Source organism: Oreochromis niloticus, linkage group LG11 (genome assembly GCF_001858045.2).
Source record: "Oreochromis niloticus isolate F11D_XX linkage group LG11, O_niloticus_UMD_NMBU, whole genome shotgun sequence".
In the NCBI taxonomy this organism is placed as follows: Eukaryota; Metazoa; Chordata; class Actinopteri; order Cichliformes; family Cichlidae; genus Oreochromis; species Oreochromis niloticus.
Genome location: NC_031976.2, coordinates 16891064 through 16909219, shown reverse-complemented (window position 1 = coordinate 16909219; position 18156 = coordinate 16891064).

Genomic DNA, 18156 nt, shown 5'->3' with positions numbered 1-18156 from the left:
TTGTCTCTCAGAAACAGTTCATAACTTCCCTTCAACTCATTCATGTCACCTAAAAAGGTAAACCTGTTTCTCCATCACCTGTTCAGCTCTGATGATTCAGTAAGGACATCTCCTGGTTTCATCTGCATGTTTCCCTCTCACCACATGTCCAAACCGATATCATGACCAGCAGCTTTTACAGCTGTGGCTCCAGCAAACATCAACTCATACTAGAAATTAATATTAAATAAATTCTAACGGTGCGTTCACACCGAACGCGATAGAGGCGGCCAGAGCGTCAGGTTTACATGTAAAGTCAATGGAAAGAGGCTGATGACACGCGATTGCGCGTCCGGCGAAAATTCTGAAGCAGATTTGCGTCGCGAAAACGCCAAAACGCCTGAAACGCGCGTCAGTGTAGCGCGTCTGGCGCGTTTGACTCGCGGAAAAAACCACGCGCGTGAGTTTTTGTGTTGCATTTTGTGCATACGCGTCTTTCGCCTCTACCGCTCGAGTTGGAAAAATTTGAACTCCAGCGTCAAGTCGCGCCGCGTCAACCAATCAGGAGCCTGGTGACGTGGCTGTAACCAGGTCAAAGGGGCAGATCAAACCAAAGCCCTTCATTCTTCATTCAGTATGGAGGAAAAACTCATCAACGCAGTGGCTAATCGTCCAGAACTATACGATGCTAGCTGCTACTTCTACCGGGACAGGAATAAAAAGGACCGAGCTTGGAGGCACAGAAGTGAGGAGATCGGGCAACCTGGTAAGTTCATTTGTTCTTCTTTTTAATTTTCAGACTGACCCGATGAAGCCGCGCTAAAGCTAGCAAGCCCGCCTACTGTCCCGCTATTTTCCCACTGATGTACAAATACCGTTCTGGTTTTATGCATGTTGTCATATAGGAATATATTGTTTATTAATAAACAGCACACAGTGGTCCCGCTCATCCGTCACTGCCTCGCTTTTTCGCTGATTTTTCATTGCACCGTACAGCATTGCATTCTGCAGCCTGATTGACAAATCTCCTCCGTGTCGTGTCTCCTGCGCTTGCCAAATTGATCATGTTTGGTTTTGATAACCATCACGTCCAATAGAAAAAACAGCACAAAAACACTCATAACTATGACCCTCATTCGGAAATAGACACCTGCACCAGGAGGAAAAGGAAAAGGCGCACGAAAGTGGCAGGCAGATGAAGACAAAACGCGGCATAAAAATACTTTTACGTTTTGCAATCTACAAAGGTTTGCACTTTGAGAATCAACTTGTGAGAACTGTGACTAATGTTCATGTGTGTGGGGAAAAAAGTGTATAAAGTGCGTGGCGAGGGGCTAGTTATTCTGACAACCCCTGCTGCAATAAAACAGGGACCACTGTATATACTTTCTCTATGATTATTGTATTCAACCTGTTAACAGTTAATATTGTCTTGATAGAACCAACTGATTCTGCTGCAGAGCATCCCCTGTTGCTTCTCCTGGCTCCCCAGTCCCTGAGCTCCTGCTGCTGCACCCACAGGTATGTACAGCAAGCACTGATAGCTTTTTACTCGGTGTGGGATTGCCTTGTGATCACCTTTACTAAATATCTACAACTAATCTGATTATATCCTGTTTTGTTTTTTCAATGTTGAAATTAAAATCTAGTAGCAGCCTTCTCATTTCTTTGTGTTTTGTGCTGTGTTTTACACGCCCAGAGAGGAGGACAGCTCCGAGGCAGATGAGGGACGGGTCCCAGGACGGTCCATCGGCAGTGGAGCTGGCCATCCTGGTGTCCCTGAAGAGGCCACGCCAGTCTGCAATGGAGCATTTCCTCCTCAGCCTTGTTCCTGCTCTGGAGAGCAGCTGGGTCTTTTTTTTTTTTTATTCCTGTCTCTCTGTAAATAGTTATATTTATATATTTATGTTTAATGTTTTTCTCTGTGAGAATTTTAATATTATTTCAAATAAATTTTTATAATGACTAATGTCTCAGTTCTACTACACAGCAAATGTTGGCACACGACTTGACACATGTAGAATTTATTTCATATTACACTAATGACAGAATATACTAATACAGTGGGATGCAAAGGTTTGGGCAACCTTGTTAATAGCCATTATTTTCCTGTATAAATCGTTAGTTGTTACAATAAAAAATGTCAGTTAAATATATCATACAGGAGACACACACAGTGATATTTGAGAAGTGAAAAGAAGTTTACTGGATTTACAAAAAGTGTGCAATAATTGTTTAAACAAAATCAAGCAGGAGCATAAATTTGGGCACCACAAAAAAAGAAATGAAATAAATATTTAGTGTATATCAATGTGTGTGTCTCCTATGTGATATATGGGGGGCCTTTGTCTGGACGTGCTTCCCATCCAGAGCTCCACAGCAGAGAGGGAAGTTCCAGCGCTCCTGGAATCCCTCTGTGATGGACCGCCAGTCTCCAGGTGAAGGCACAGCCATGAAGTCGCCCACTAGACAGTCCCAGATGGCCGTCGCTACCTGGGGGGTGATCTGGCACACCGTGGACACACCGACTCTGAAACTGAACGCGATGGTCCTGAAGGAGTCCCCGGTGGCAAGGAACCTGGACAAAAGTGTTCAAAATTAGTATTATGTGTACTGCAGTTACAAAATACATTATTCAAATTCCAAAATACTTTTGTGATGTCAGATTTAAATTACAAAACATAAATCTTACATAAAACATTTTCTAATTATAAGGATAATTACATAATATATATTAGATATAATATAAAACAGTCAGTTGTGTTTTGTTTTAACTTTACCATATCATAATTTGATTGGTAGCAACTTTTACCACTACAGTGAGCCAATCACTCATAATTCCTAAACATGTAAATCAGGCAGGAATGAAGTAAGACATTAATAGAAATAAAGAGTTGTATGTTGACATGTAGCCCTTTCCTTGCTTAAATCATTAATATTTTTGAAAAATTAATCTGTGATAAGACATAGCTTATCAAGATAGAACCATATAACTAAAGATGAACCAAACTGTTCACAATTTTATCTACCTCTCAGTTTAAAGAAAGGCTGGTGACCCCTGTTATAGAGTTTGACAGCTGCGAGGATTACATACAAATATTCATCTATACCAGAATTAAACCAGGTGTAAATAAGGAGTGAGTATCACTACAAAGATTAACCCACAGTGGTCCTTGTACCAGTTTGATATCAGCAAACACAGAGAGCATACACTGATAGACACCACAGCCATGCTATCAATGCAAACACTGATAACAGCATAAATTGAATTAAATCGGGACTTGATGAGACCTTTCAAGCATCACTAGAAATATTATAAACAGTCGTCTCCATACCACAGTTTGCTATCAGTAAACACCGACGGCATTCATTGATAGCATAGCACATCCATGTTAGCAGTGTATAAACGATAGTTTAGCATATTAGCACAGGTATCAATAAAGGACTACCGTATTAAACACTTTTACTAACCGCAGGCAGATGGACAGGCGCTCTGCAGGTGGGATTGAGCGCCTGTAGTTGGTGTCTAGGCGGGCGATGCTTGGACCAACGCGGGACAGCAGGTCCTCAAACTGGGCGAGGGAAAGACGGCGATATCGCTGAAATCGGCTGTCATCCAGGCGCAGCTCCTGGAGCAAGTGGTGAAACTCACCAAACTGCTCACCCGTCTGGAGGACTTGATGGACCCAGGTACGGCGAGGACGTCCTTAACGCTGCTGCTCTGCTCTCCACAGTAAATAGAAACGCTAGCTAGACAGCTGCCGTCTAGCAAAGATACTGTCTGGCACAACTTCCTCCCACATCCCTCCCACATTTCCGGTTCACGCGCGTCAAAATATGCAATTTTGACGCGCGATGGATTTTTCTTGGACACGCGTTCGAGGTGCGAATGTGCACGCGTCAAATTAGGGGCGTTTGGGGCGTTTTCGCTCGCGCCTATCGCGTTCGGTGTGAACACACTGTAACAGCTGATCAAGCTTAAACGCGCTGCTGTTTAGCGCGACATCCGCTGGTTTCCTCTTGCTGGCACAAAGTGGGCGATAAACAAGAGAGAAAAGCCGATCAGCTGCTCATTGATCAGTTTCATGATTGAAGTAGCAACAGGAGAGGGAGGGGAGAGAATGAGAGAAGAAGAGGCAGCTGACAGCGTAAAGACACAGAATAAATCCAGCTTTGTGTCTTTTTTTCATTATAGCTAAAGTACGGGACAAACGGCATCTCTTCTCACCTCAATACGAAACGCGTAATATTTTCTCTGAATGAGGGACCATTCCATTTTTTAAGGAGCCATTGGCAACTCTACTAACTAACCTTATGAATAAAATAAAGTTCACTATCACTAACATCACAGCACCCACCCAGCTGTATAGAAACTCCATCATGCTAGCTAGTACGCAGTACGAGTTTTTGTAACTGACTGTAAAAAGTCAACACAACGAAAATAAACTACACCTAAACTTGGTTTATATCTGACCCAGATAGACTGCAGGTCATAACTTCTTACGTGAAGTTCAGTTCACCTGACAATCGGACTGGCGGCTGCCTCGGGTCTCTCCTCCTCCTGCCTCCCCTTCCCTCATCCACCTGCTGGCCTCTGTGGAAGCTCCGCCATAGCCACCACCAAACAACTGAGTTATATTCTTACACATCGGCCAGCATCTGGCCAATCCACCACCTCTCATTGTTCATGCCGTTACAAAAAAATAAATAAATAAGTCATCCGCCCACCGGGCAAATGCCCGATATGCCCGATGACCAGTCCAGCTAATCTTTCGCTGAAAAATTGTTTTCTGCGGTGCTGTCTTTCGTGCTTAGCTCTCCTACCTTTGCTAACATGACGCTCATACTGCAGAAGCCGATGCTGCATTCACTTACACTCGGATATCTGAGCTTCACTGTGAAAACATAATCGTGCATTTGATATTTCATTGAATTTTATTGCTTTAGCTTTCGGGGTGGCACCTGGGGTGGCCAGTCTGGTTGGGGGGGTGGCCTGTGCCCCCCCAGGCAACCCCGCTGGACACGCCACTGCAGAGATCATATCATTGTGCCACTGAAGATGGCCAGAATGTACCCAACTCACATTATGGGCAATGTTTTTTAAGTGTCCTGTACTTTCAAATGCAACATTTTATCAGCTTAACAATATCAGCAAGCAAACAACTGTTATGCAGTTTGTCACATAGTGCAAGTCAAAGATCCAGCTGCTGCATTTCCCAGGTAGAGGAAAGTGCAAGATAACTTCACCCAAAGATGGAGAAAGATGTAAGAAAGACAGGAGAAAAGAGGTTATATTGAAAGATAAGAACTCCTCAGTGACATGTGATTCAATGGAAACTTAACATTTACATAAGTCCTCATTTTAAAATCATATTAGATCTGTATATGGTGTTATGTTGTTCTTTCATATTGTGAAACACCTTGCAATACAAATTGAGGTGTATACTGTGTGCTCTTCAAAGTTTCAAAGAAACTACTCAGCAGTTGTGGCAATTCTGAGCAAAATAAACAGGTTTGTGTGGATTAAAATGTAAATTTACAGCAAGACACTGTGTTGGGCTGCTGCACAGTGGCTTTGGTATTCATGTTTAATTTTATGTTACATCATGTGTAGCAGTGATTAAGCTGATGATGCTTAGATTAATTAACTGAATTCCATCTATAAACTGTGTGGTATAAACAGTATGCTGTCAGTCTAGTTATTGGAATAAGCCTGGGTAGAATAGGAAATATTGGATAACATCTTGCTGAATTCAGTAGTGTAAATCACAAAGAGCATTAAATCTCACAGCAACAGCAGCAGGTCAGCTGATCACAGCCTACACACAAAGAAAATCTATTGGAACGCACAAAGAAATATTGTGATTATAATATTTTTTCACTACACACAGCCACTACAACTGATCTTCCTTTACCAAATCTTCTCCTGAGAAATCTCACTTTAACCCTTGATTGTACTCACTTTGTTTAGGTGTGGAAAAAACTTTGCATTCTCATGTACTAATTTTATCATATTAATATAGTAAACAGGTTCAGTTACTTTGCACATAAAATAGCTGGTAGAAATGTGTGTAGTATATGTAAAATCTGTACTTCTACTTAGGTAAAGAACACTTATCCTTTGTGCCCCTCTGGTGCTGAATGAAAGAAGTACAACTTGTATTGATGAGTTGTGAGATTTAGATGAGACGTGCACCAACACAATAGCAAATGTCTGTAGCAGTGAACCATACACAGAAACTATAGCAGTACTCACGAGGGAAACAGAAAATCTTTAGACCCCATCAGCGCACGGACGTCAGAGGAATTTTCCATAGATGCGCTATTTTCTGGAGGACTGATTAGTGGGCGGTGATTTCATAGCTATTCGCCTTTTAACTTGAACATACACTGCCCCGGAGGAAGTTGGATTCCCAGCAAAAGTTACAGTGGTCAGTGGTAATGTAAGAAGTGAATGGCTTTATAATGCTTAGCAGTGCAGGCTTCTGATCATCAAGACGGATCACTGATTGGTTAATTAACAGACGGAAGATGAAGACATCCGGTATCTTGAGCTGCTGAGGTAAATAAATTTCAATCACTCAAGTTAAGAAAAGCTATCGAGCTTTGGAAGAAGAGCATATGAATCACACAAACGCGATTTGCCTAATTTACAGAAGCAATTTACTGCAAATTGTGTTAAATTTAATTCTGAAAAAGAAAAACTTATTTTGTGTCTCTTGCGTTTGTGATAGTTGCTGCTATGAGTGTTCGTTTATGTTTTACGCTTTAACATGTACGTGCGTGGATGGCTCAAAGCTGTGAGCGCACAGTCATATCTTTGGCTCTTATCCGTAGACCTTCTTCACCGTGGATTTTAGATAAGACCCTACATATTTATGAAACTTAATAATACAGGTGTTTCTCTGAAACAGGACAGAACATAATTGAATTTGGAGCATCAGAGGGACGGGAAGAATCCCGATACACGACGCATATAAAGATGTGGGTTGCTTCACAGACCGCCAATTTTCCTTTTTAGAGTGACCAGATGGTTTAGAGTTGTGCTTTTAGTCATATTTCTATGCAGCGATTAGAACAAAATGAAAGCACCTCTGTATGTTTTTTTCTCGGCAGTGTGCGCACACAGAGTGAATTTCATTGACTTTTTAAAATTTTTCGTGTTTCCACTCCCAACACTGAATTTTTTTCAAAGTTGTTTCACTGTAAAATGAATATAAAATGTCAGAGACTGGGCCCTACATAAATGGGCCGTTTGGAGCTCAAGCCCGGGACGTCTGCACCTATAAGCTGTCATAGTTGATTTGTGCTGGTCGGACAAACTGCATTTAACGGTGCGCAAAAACTCCAGTATCTGTGGTAGTGATGTGCGATACCGCTGATTTCCTTTACGATCTAAATAAATCTGAAGTAAAATTCAGTTTGGTATCGGCGATACTGACCCGATACTGATACTTTGTACAAAAACGTAATGTGTTTGGAAAGTCAAAAGTATTATATTTCAAACTATACCTTCATAATAAATATCAGACATCTGAGTACTTGTTCTTGTTGCTTAATTATGAGGAATATATAAAAGAAATAAACCTGAAAATTCACTAAATTTTGAAAGATTGAATTAACAATCAACATCAAATATGACTGATTAAAAACAATAGCTCTGAGAAACATTGTATAGATGCATGTTATTGTCTATGTTATGTATGAAATATTTTGAGGTTTTTTTTGAAAGCCAAAAATTTTATTGCAAGTATGCTATATATTTTAAACATACCTAGTCCATATAATCCACTTGTGAAATGCTCTACAATTTGAAGGAATGAGAGTCTGTAGTTTTAAGGATGCTGGGAATTTTCCTCACTTAAACAAATAAACAAAAACCTAAGCGTAGATGTGAGTTCCAAAATTCAGGAACAATGCTACACATCGCCAACAGTTCCACATTTTCTCTCTCTGTACGTGGATAGTGCCTGCCTGCAGCACCAAACAAGTCCAGAGCAATGTTTATCCCGCCCCAGCAGCATCTGTCCCTCCCTGATTTCCAGTTCACTTCGTCATAAGTTCATCATCATATGTGTTATCATTTACTTTTGTTTGTGTTTGAAAGGGTGTATCTGAAAATGGTCCATTCAGACTCAATGTCCCGCGTCTCCCTCGTAATGCTCTTACAGCTCTGCCAGAGGTGGGAGTTAAAAGCTCGCAGACCGGGCCTCTGTCAGGCATTCCCAATGCATTCTCACTCTATGTTCAGGGATACCAGGTCTTTCCAGCATCCTCCCCAGCCACTTGATTTAACTCACCACCAGGTGGTTATCAGTTGACAGCTCAGCACCTCTTCACCTGAGTGTCCAGAACATACGGCCGCAGATCTGATGATACGATTACAAACTCAATCATCAACCTGTGGCCTAGAGTGTCCTGGTGCCTTGTGCACTTATGGACGCCCTTATGTACAAACATGGTGTTTGTTATGGGTAAACTGTGGTTTGCACAGAAGTTCAGTAACAGAACACCACACGGGTTAAGTTCTTGCAAGCTGTTCCTCCCAATCGCACCCCATCTAGGAACCGGGTCATTTGGGCTATAAGCGCAGACAACAATCAGGATCCATTCCCAGACCTGAAGGCGCAGGGTACAAACGCTCTCTTCCACTTGGAAAAACCCCAATGTATAGGCAGCAAGCCAAGCGGATACTAGGATAACCACCCCAGCCTGCCGCCTCTTATTAAGGGCAACTCCAGACTGAGACAGAGTCCAGCCCCTCTCTAGGAGACTGGTTCCAGAGCCCAAGCCTGCGTTGAAGTGGGCCCGACTATAGAACCGGTTCCTCTCAACTTCGGACACCAACTCAGTGGGATTAAGGCTCCTTCCCCACCAGATAGTTGACATTCCATTTCCCAATTGTTAGTCTTGGTAGCTGGGGTTCAGTCCACCAGGATGTACATCCTGGCCACTGCGGAGCACACACTGCACCTGACCCCAAGAAAGACATCTATTTGATGAAATGTATTCCCTTATGAAGTGTAAACCATCATCGTAAATTTAAATGTTACTAGGAAATGATCAGACAAAAGGAGGGTTGAAAGAAGTTACAGTTACAGTTAAATGTTCAAGGTTCTATGTCATATGTCAGAAAAGGATCCAGAGTGATGTTAAAGCATCTGACGGTGCTGCGAGGGAGGCCGTGTTCAGGTGTGGAGTGGGGCGGGACTGTGCAGCGACGCGCTGTCAGGAGGAGACAGGTCTGCGACAGGAGCCCCCTCCTTGTTCTTCTGGCCGGCGTGGTTTCCATCCCAGAAGAGAAATTCCTCTCCGCTTTCAGCTAAGCAACATTTGCCCGCGTGTGGCTGGACTCTGGGAATATAGGACTCTGGGGGGAGGTTTTTAGCATATGAAAAAAACATTCATTTAGTTTGGTTTTTTTAGTGTATAGTTATTTCTGCCGGCAGGGTTTTTAGCGGGTTGTGAACACTCTTTTTATTGTATTCGGGGGATTTTAACTTGTATTTGTGATTCTGGCTGTGCTTTTTTAAGGAAAATAAATGGTGTGTGTTCAAAGCCAGCTTAGTTTCTGTGCCCTGCGCGCTGACCCACTCACTCCCCTTCCTCTTGTATGTGAACGGACTTGGAGGTGAAGATTTAGGTCCGCCAGTCTTAGTGGCTACATGGACACAGAGCAAGCGTGTGAGAATGAAAACAAAACTCTCTGCTTAAACAGCTACGCTATTTCTGATGACTATAATGCAGAATCTCCCAATATACTGCGACAATTTCATTATCCACCCATTATCATCGCCCGCTTCCTTGTGCTTTTTGGAGTCCCATTCTCTGTCATTGTCTCCTGTAACGCTGTAATAATCCATCATCTCAGAAGAAACCACACACTGGCAAGGAAGTCAGGTCGCCCCTTTAAGATCATTGTTGCCATTATCATCACATTTTTTCTGTGCTGGGCTCCCATTTACATTATGAATCTAATTGTGCTGGCGAAAGAAATGGACACTTCAAGTGGTGTCATTGGGATCCCTTTGGCCACCAATTTGGCCTTTCTCAATAGCTGCCTGAATCCACTGCTGTATGTGTTTGTGGGCAAAGATTTTAAGAAAGAAGTCTGCAAATCCATTCTAGCTGCAATGGAGACTGCCTTCCAGGAAGAGGAGAAACGCTCTCAGAGTTATACTAAGTCAGTTAGCACAAATACATTTCAGCTTTGAAAGCTGATGTGTAAGGTTGTTAATGACACAAAGAACCATAAGGAAACAATATTACTCCAGAGAAAATCTTTCTAGACCTGTGTTGTTTGAAATATATAAAAAAAGGTTTAATAAATAATTATACCCATTTTGCTGCTCTTATAATGCTAATTTAATGGAAATTGCTAATGTTGTTTGTTTCTTAAGTCATACATTAAGTTTGCATTAAGTTTGCATCATTACAGAGCTGAAAGTGATTGTGAAATGTCACTTCCTGGAAAAAAAAAAGAGTGAGTCAGTAATTTCAAAATAAGTATTACATATGTTTCTGTTTCTGGTTCATTTTACTGGTTCTTTTAACCTTTAACAAGTATGAGTTGGTTAAGTGGAAAGTGGCACTTTAAACACTATCTAGTGAGTATAACCTGTTTGGTCTGTATGTTCATTTACAACAACACCATGTGAATAATTAGATTTTATAGTAATTATTTAGCATAACAGCTTGTCTCCTATTAATGTACTGTATAAGATACATGATATGATGTTATGTTTAACAAAGCAGCAGCTTTGTATAATTATTTAGTCTTTAGTTTTATATAGGCATATTCTTAAATATAACCTAAATCAAATTTCATGTCCTCAATTCCTCTCCTCACATTTATCTCTTCTTATATTTACATTTATTATAAAATATTTACTATTATATAGGACAGGGAGGTTGAACCAAGGTTTCTGGGTTCCAAGATTAACACTATGGCTGTGCTGTTGGGTACAATGAGACTACTGCAGTATGAGGAATCGTAGGATTCTAAAGATAAACATTTAGTGTCCTAGTTACCATGGTACTGACTTAGAGTTTAGTCCTCTTTCTTTAGGTGTCTTTTGGCAACAAAAAGAGCATATGTTTCCCTCATCCCAGAGTTAATCTTTTTACATTGTAGCCAAGGTTCTTGTGGAATGGCAGTTAAGTTTGAAAGAGACATCACCACCAGCATATGGCTCCCATGTACACTCAGCAATGTGCCCATTACCACGAGATGTATTTACAAATATATACACATCCAAAGTTTGGAACAAGACACTATACAGGCCAGATACTAAGATCACCTGACACTGGGTTGGAAGCTGCCTAGCTGACATACCAAGATACTTAGGTACCATTAAGGAATTACATCATTCTGAGCCATCAGAGCCATATATGGTCTTGGAGTCATCGTCTTTTCTGCACTTCTTGAGATCAACATGTATTCACTAAAATGACCCACGGAAACCACTTTCATGCAGCACAACCTGATAAAAGAGGATGGGTTAGTCCAAGGGGTCGCTGTGCTCATCTCTAAGAGGGAATTGAAGCACCATAAAGACCAGACCCCTTTATTCTTAATTTAATTTGTAACTTAAATTATCTAAAAACTTGATTGATTACCAGTACTTACACTATAATAACAAAGCATCAATTCAAATTTTTAAAAGAAAGAAAAAACATAGTATATGTCAGTAACTTGAAGTACTTATTAACTTTAGCATATTTTAGAGGAATGGAAAAGGTGTCATCACGTTACATACAGTTCTTTTTTAGTGAATGTGATAATGATTGGTAATTTTGTTGTCCCATATTTGTCAAATGTCAATGTTTGTGTGTTTTGGGGCTTTATTAATATTCTTTGATTTGGTGTCATTCATTGTTCTGGTTCTCTTAGTTGTTTTCTGCTTATGTTATATTTATAGTTTCTAGTCTGTAGTTTTCTGTCACTGTGCCTTCCCTGTGTTTCAGGTTTCTTGTTTAGTTACTTTAGTCTCCATGATCCATGTTCCCTTTCTGTCTCCCCAGTCACTTATGTCCCCGTGTCTGTTTCTTCCCTGGTCACAGTCTAAAGCCTGCGTGTCTTAGTTTTTGTCCTGCTTCCTGTTTTGTTTTGACACTCTCTCATCCTGTGTTCATTGTGTTCAGTTTTGCTTCCACTTCCCTGTTATGTTTAGTTCCTCGTGTGTTCCCCAGCTGCCATGTCTTCCCTGATCATCCTGCTGTGTATTTATAGTGTAAGTTTCCCTTTGTGTCTCACCTTCATGTTCCATGTACGTAGTGTTTAGTTGATCCCAGTTTTGGTTTTGTTAGTTTATTCTATGTCTCCCTTTTCTTTGAGTTTGTATTTTATGCAGCCAAAAGTAAAAGGCTTGTTTTTTGTTAAAGTTCTACTCCGTCTCCACTCTCTCTCCTGTCTACACGGTCTGCCAGTGCAGACCTGAAAATATTTGGTCAATTCTTTTGTTAGAGCAATTGAAACTATGATTATATAACATAAATTTAACAGGAAACACAGTCACAGTAAAGAAACACAGAGTTATTTGTCTTCAACTGTCCCATGTCAACTTTTTATTTATGTCTGATTTATTTATTTATTTATTTATTTGTTCATTTCAGGCATAACAAAATACATATATTGAACATAAAGTGCACAAAACAAAAAACAAACAAATGTCCCAGAAAACTGCAGTCTCAAATCTGTAACAAACCCAGCTAATGGTGAAGCTTATTGATTTTGAGTCTGTGGTTTATGGAATACCTGCATAAACCACAGGAGTTCCTATTACAGACTTTCCAAAATGTCATTCACACAATTTCTTATCCTGATAAGAGGAAGCCACGTTTTATTAGACGTTCTGTTCCATTACGTTCCAGTTGTTGGTTTTCTTGAGAACTAATAATCACCTTTGTATTGACTGTCATAAAATGAAGTAAAATGTCACGTCTCATTAGGTTTTAGAGAGACCTAATGTGTCCATCCACCATGTATGCCCTATGAAATTCCAAGTTAACTTCTAGTATTATATATTGAAATGTTTCACAAAACCTATATTGTCAAAAGGAGACATATTTGCTTGCTTTCGTTAGTATTTTGTTTAATTGAAACTGTAATTATTATCGTTTTGGTTTTGTTCTGTGCTCCATCTTAATCATCACTACACATTTAAGACTTTTTTTTCCTGTTCTTCATGTTGAGTTTATTCAGCATTCAGTATAATCATTTATGTTCAAAGTTATTTGGCATATTTCTATTTTTATCATCATTATTTTTATTATTATTAAAAGTTACTGGGAAAAAAACTGCCATGGCTCCATCATTATAAGACCACATGAACCTATGTCCAGCAGTTTTTACTGGTATTTGCAGTATGTTTTCTTCTGGCTTAAGCCATGCCAGTGTGTTTCAGGTCTTGGCTTTCATCACAAGCAAACACCAAAATATATAATGTAATATAGTTGCTCTTTGTTATACAAGTGTGGCTGGAGCTTAAAACTATTAAACAGAATACCTGAACATGCTTGCTAAACAGTACAATTTACCTGCTATTGTCTGGGGATATCCATGTCCCTGACCATTAAATAGCAAACTACTGTTGCCAAATCTTTGCTCAAAGGTAGTTGAGCTGGCTGATTGCTGGGGATCCAGATCACAACTACAAGTGACTGTTGTTGTGATCTGGTGCTAAATTAACAAAATGAATTCAACAGAATTTAATTGAAACTATGTTAAAAAATAATGTAATTCTAAGAAAAACATTATTATAATATATGATTTTAATATTAACTGGAGAGACAGTATAGCTAGAAAGAAAGATAACTGATCAATTTGATCTGATGTCAGTAATTAAAGGACCTAGAGGAATTATTACTTTGGCAAGTACACACTTTGGATTTGTGTTTAGTAATAGACCTGAGAGAATTTAAAGTATTTAAACCTGATTGCTGGATTGTCTGACCATAACCTGATACTGATAATTAGAAGAATTATCTGGAATCCCCCAAATGGAGTAAGAATACTTCAAAAATGCCATCCAGAAAATTACTTTAATAATTTGTTACTAGGAGTTGATTTGGATGAATGCAGTCTGTTTATATGGTAAACCAGGGGTAGGCAACCTTTCTGATGGCGAGTGCCATTTAAAGTTTCCTCAGAAGTCAGTGTGCCATATGATTGCATTAGCAATAAATTTAATAACGCTCTATATGAACAGTTACACATTATATAGAAACACTTTATAGAATTATATTTGCAAATGTTGGCAGCTATCAGCGAATCGTTATCAGCTATTTTGAAACAAAAAAAAGACACTTTTTATTCATAACAAGAACTCCATAACAGCAAATGAACTGTACAACAGAAAATACAAATGCTATTTATGGTCTCCTCACAACAGTGATAAGAAAAATAAACTGGGCCAATATGGTATGTTTGTTAATACAGAGACACACATGTTAATGTGATCTCTGGTCTCCCACTCAGAGACACAGGTCTCCGAGTGTCCAACATTCAGACGGCTACCTGAGGACACTCATGTGAGAGAAAATCTGCTCACACAGATATGTAGAGCCAAATACTGTCAATAAGGCCTCTGCAATGTTCTGAAGACAGTTAAACTTGTCAGGTAGTGATGTCCAGCAGGTGAAAATGCAGCTCCATAAACACGTACAGCTGTGGATTCCAGCTGCTTCGATGTCGCATTAACTGGCATTAACTCAGCCAGTTAATGCGAGACAAATCTAGCTGCTCATTAAAGATTTCTGGTTTGATCAGGAAATAAAACATTGGTCCATACACCTGAAAGTCCCAAAAATGCATTGTGTCTCGAGTCTATGGATGCATTTTGACTAAAGACCGGCCCCCCAGATATTAAAGCCATAAAGCCTTTCAATGAAAACAAATGCTGTTGTGACAGTGATGTACACTGTCTTGTTGGTAAATGTATGATTTCTATTCATTTTACGTCAGATAAAAACTTTGGTTGTAAGCTTCAGATAATTATTTAATAACAGCCAGACATTTTAAATGAGAATAAGAAAGTATTTCTTTGTGCCCCCCTTTCCCTGTTAATGCCCTACCTGGCCCCCTGGCAAAACTTTGCTAGATCCGCCCCTGCACAGTTACCAGCTAGAAAAGGATCCTGGTGTTATTTGTCTCTCAGAAACAGTTCATAACTTCCCTTCAACCCATTCATGTCACCTAAAAGGTAAACCTGTTTCTCCATCACCTGTTCAGCTCTGATGATTCAGTAAGGACATCTCCTGGTTTCATCTGCATGTTTCCCTCTCACCAGATATACAAACCGATATCATGACCAGCAGCTTTACAGCTGTGGCTCCAGCAAACATCAGCTGATACTAGAAATTAATATTAAATAAATTCTAACAACAGCTGACCAAGCTTAAACGTGCTGCTGTTGTTTAGTGCGACATCCGGCGGTTTCCTCTTTCTGGCGCAAAGTGAGCGATAAACAAACAAGAGAGAAAAGCTGATCAGCTGATCATTGGGACGATTCCGTTTGTACGGAACGGTTGGCAACTCTACTAACTAACCTTATGAATAAAATAAAGTTCACTATTAATAAAATCATAGCACCCGCCCAGCAGTATATAAATTCCGTCATGCTAGCTAGCACGCAGTACGAGTTGTTGTAACTGACTGTAAAAAGTCAGCACAACGAAAATAAACTGCACCTAAACTTGGTTTATATCTGACCCAGATAGACTGCAGGTCATAACTTCTTACCTGAAGTTTAGTTCACCTGACGCTCCGACCGGCGGCTGCCTCGGGTCTCTCCTCCTGCCTCCCCTTCCCTCATCCACCTGCTGGTCTCCACCACTTGTTAATTTTACTGAATCTGTGGAAGTTACGCCATGGCCAACACTAAACAACTGAGTTATACACACCGACCAGCGTCTGGCCAATCCACCACCAAAAAAAATCAATAAAAAAAAAAATCATCGGGCCACCGAGTAAATGCCCGGTATGCCCGATGGCCAGTCCAGCTATGGTCGTGCGTGCCATCAGTTAACCCTTCTGCCTAGGGTTGCCGACCCCTGTGGTAAACATTCCACAAAAAACAGACCTCAGTCCTGTCAAGTAAAAATCAGCCCAGAATTGCAACTTTTACCACCTATGCTGTAAATCAAGAGTTTATACACACACATAATTGCTGACAGTTTTGTTCTTACTTCAAACTTATGTAATATTATCATTTAGTGAAGCCAAATCATTCTGAATCATCTCTTTTGTAATCTGTTATTGTTATTATTATTATTAATATATTATTTCCCCAGAGACACTCAATGTGCCTCAAATAAGAAGAGGTACAGTGAGATTTTTGCTTATCTTTCTATAAATATGAAAGGTTCTAACTCCATTGGTCACATATATATTGGTATACTTCTGCATCTTGAAACAATACAATATCCAGCATGGCTTTCAAAGTCACTTAAAAATATACTGCATAACAGCAGTGACAGCAGTAATGTGTTGACAGAACATCTGTCAATGTTAAGGTGACCTGTACTATTGTGCACCCTTCTCCCACTGGTCTGTGGGTGCTTTCCAATTATGTATTTTGCTGAGGAAGGTTCCCAACTTAGAGCTGGAAGTATCTGTGTGGCAGCCATTATAAGAGCTTTTCCAATTTTCCAAATACTAAGTAAAGAAGTAGCCAACAACTATTCATGCAAACAATTAAGATGAGAAACAAAGTTGAGCAGATCATATAAATGTTTATTGTAGCTGTATTTTCCATTCCACGCCATAACCTCCTAATATATTTATAGCTTTTATAAATTTAACAAATGCAGTTTGTTAAATTCACCACACTGCAACACTGCTGGAATAAAATCTACTTCTTGTTGAACTGCTTCCTTTGATAACGAACGGAGAATGCTATATCAGCTAAAGATTATGATCAGTGTTCATTAGTAAAGTCCTTTGTTGTACTGCAGTATTTAGGATTAATTTTTAAAATGAGTACAGGTCAGCTGGGATAAGTAATGGTTGGAGTGAATTTTATTGCTGTCATTGAAATCTTTAAGGTCAAATCCTTGACAACAGGAGGAAAGGAGTTACACAGGATCCCAGCAGTAAAATAGTTTTAAAAAAAATCTAATAACTTTATATGATATTTATAGAAACACACAGCCAGTAACAGAAGTGCAGATTAATGGCTAGAAAATCCAGTGTGAGCTCAGGTTTCACATAGGTGTTTCTCTCTGAAAACAGCATGGCAGCAGTCACTCACCCCCAATTGGTCATGTCAAATGGCCTTCCCTTCCCCAAGCTTCATTCTGCCAGAGGTTCCTTACTGTTCAAAGGGAGTTTTTCCTTCCCACTGTTACACAAGTGCTTGTTCATAGAGGGCTGTCTGATTGTTGGGGTTTCTCTGTAGGGGTCTTTACCCCTATCCGCCTTTTTCCTAACTCCTTAGCAATTAGCAATGACCCAACAATGAAGTGTGTTTTTTCTCATCCTCTGAGCCAGGATGGGTTGGGAAGGTGCTCTCCACCCCTTTGGGTCGAGTTTGGGCCTTTTCACTCCCTGACTAGATCACCTGGGTCTCATCATCCTCAGCAGTACAAATGGACTAGCTCTACCATCCAGTCTCCTCTAGATTATCTGCTAGATTATCTGCCTTTTAGAGTAGTAACCAGGTCCAGCTTAGTTGCTTCTTGTGTTCCTTACTTACCTGAGTTCTAAGGTAATCTATCCTTGTGTTCCCAGCATGCAGTCCTCCTCTGGCCAAAAGAAGTGGTTCTCTGTTCATTAACTCAATCCAATATTATTTATATCGTGCCAAATCCCAACAATAGTGTCCTCAAAGTGCTTAATACTGCAAGGCGTAAGTAGTGTAAGTAGTACAAAAAAACCAAACAAACAAGAAAACACCCACAAACGTTTCCAAAAATGTAGTGTTTTGTTTGTTTGTTTTTTTAAATTTCAAATATTGTATAACAAGACAAAACTGCAAACGTGAATGCAATTTTTTTTTTCTCACTCTTAACTAACTGATGTCACAGTTGGCCTGGGGGCTGCTGTGAGAACGTGGACCCAAAGAGACAGAAGCAGACACGAACAGACTGAGACGCAAAACACAGATTTTATTTACAAAAAGTTTCACAGGGAAATGTATGTGCAGGACAGAACTCAAGTGCTTAAAATACTCACAG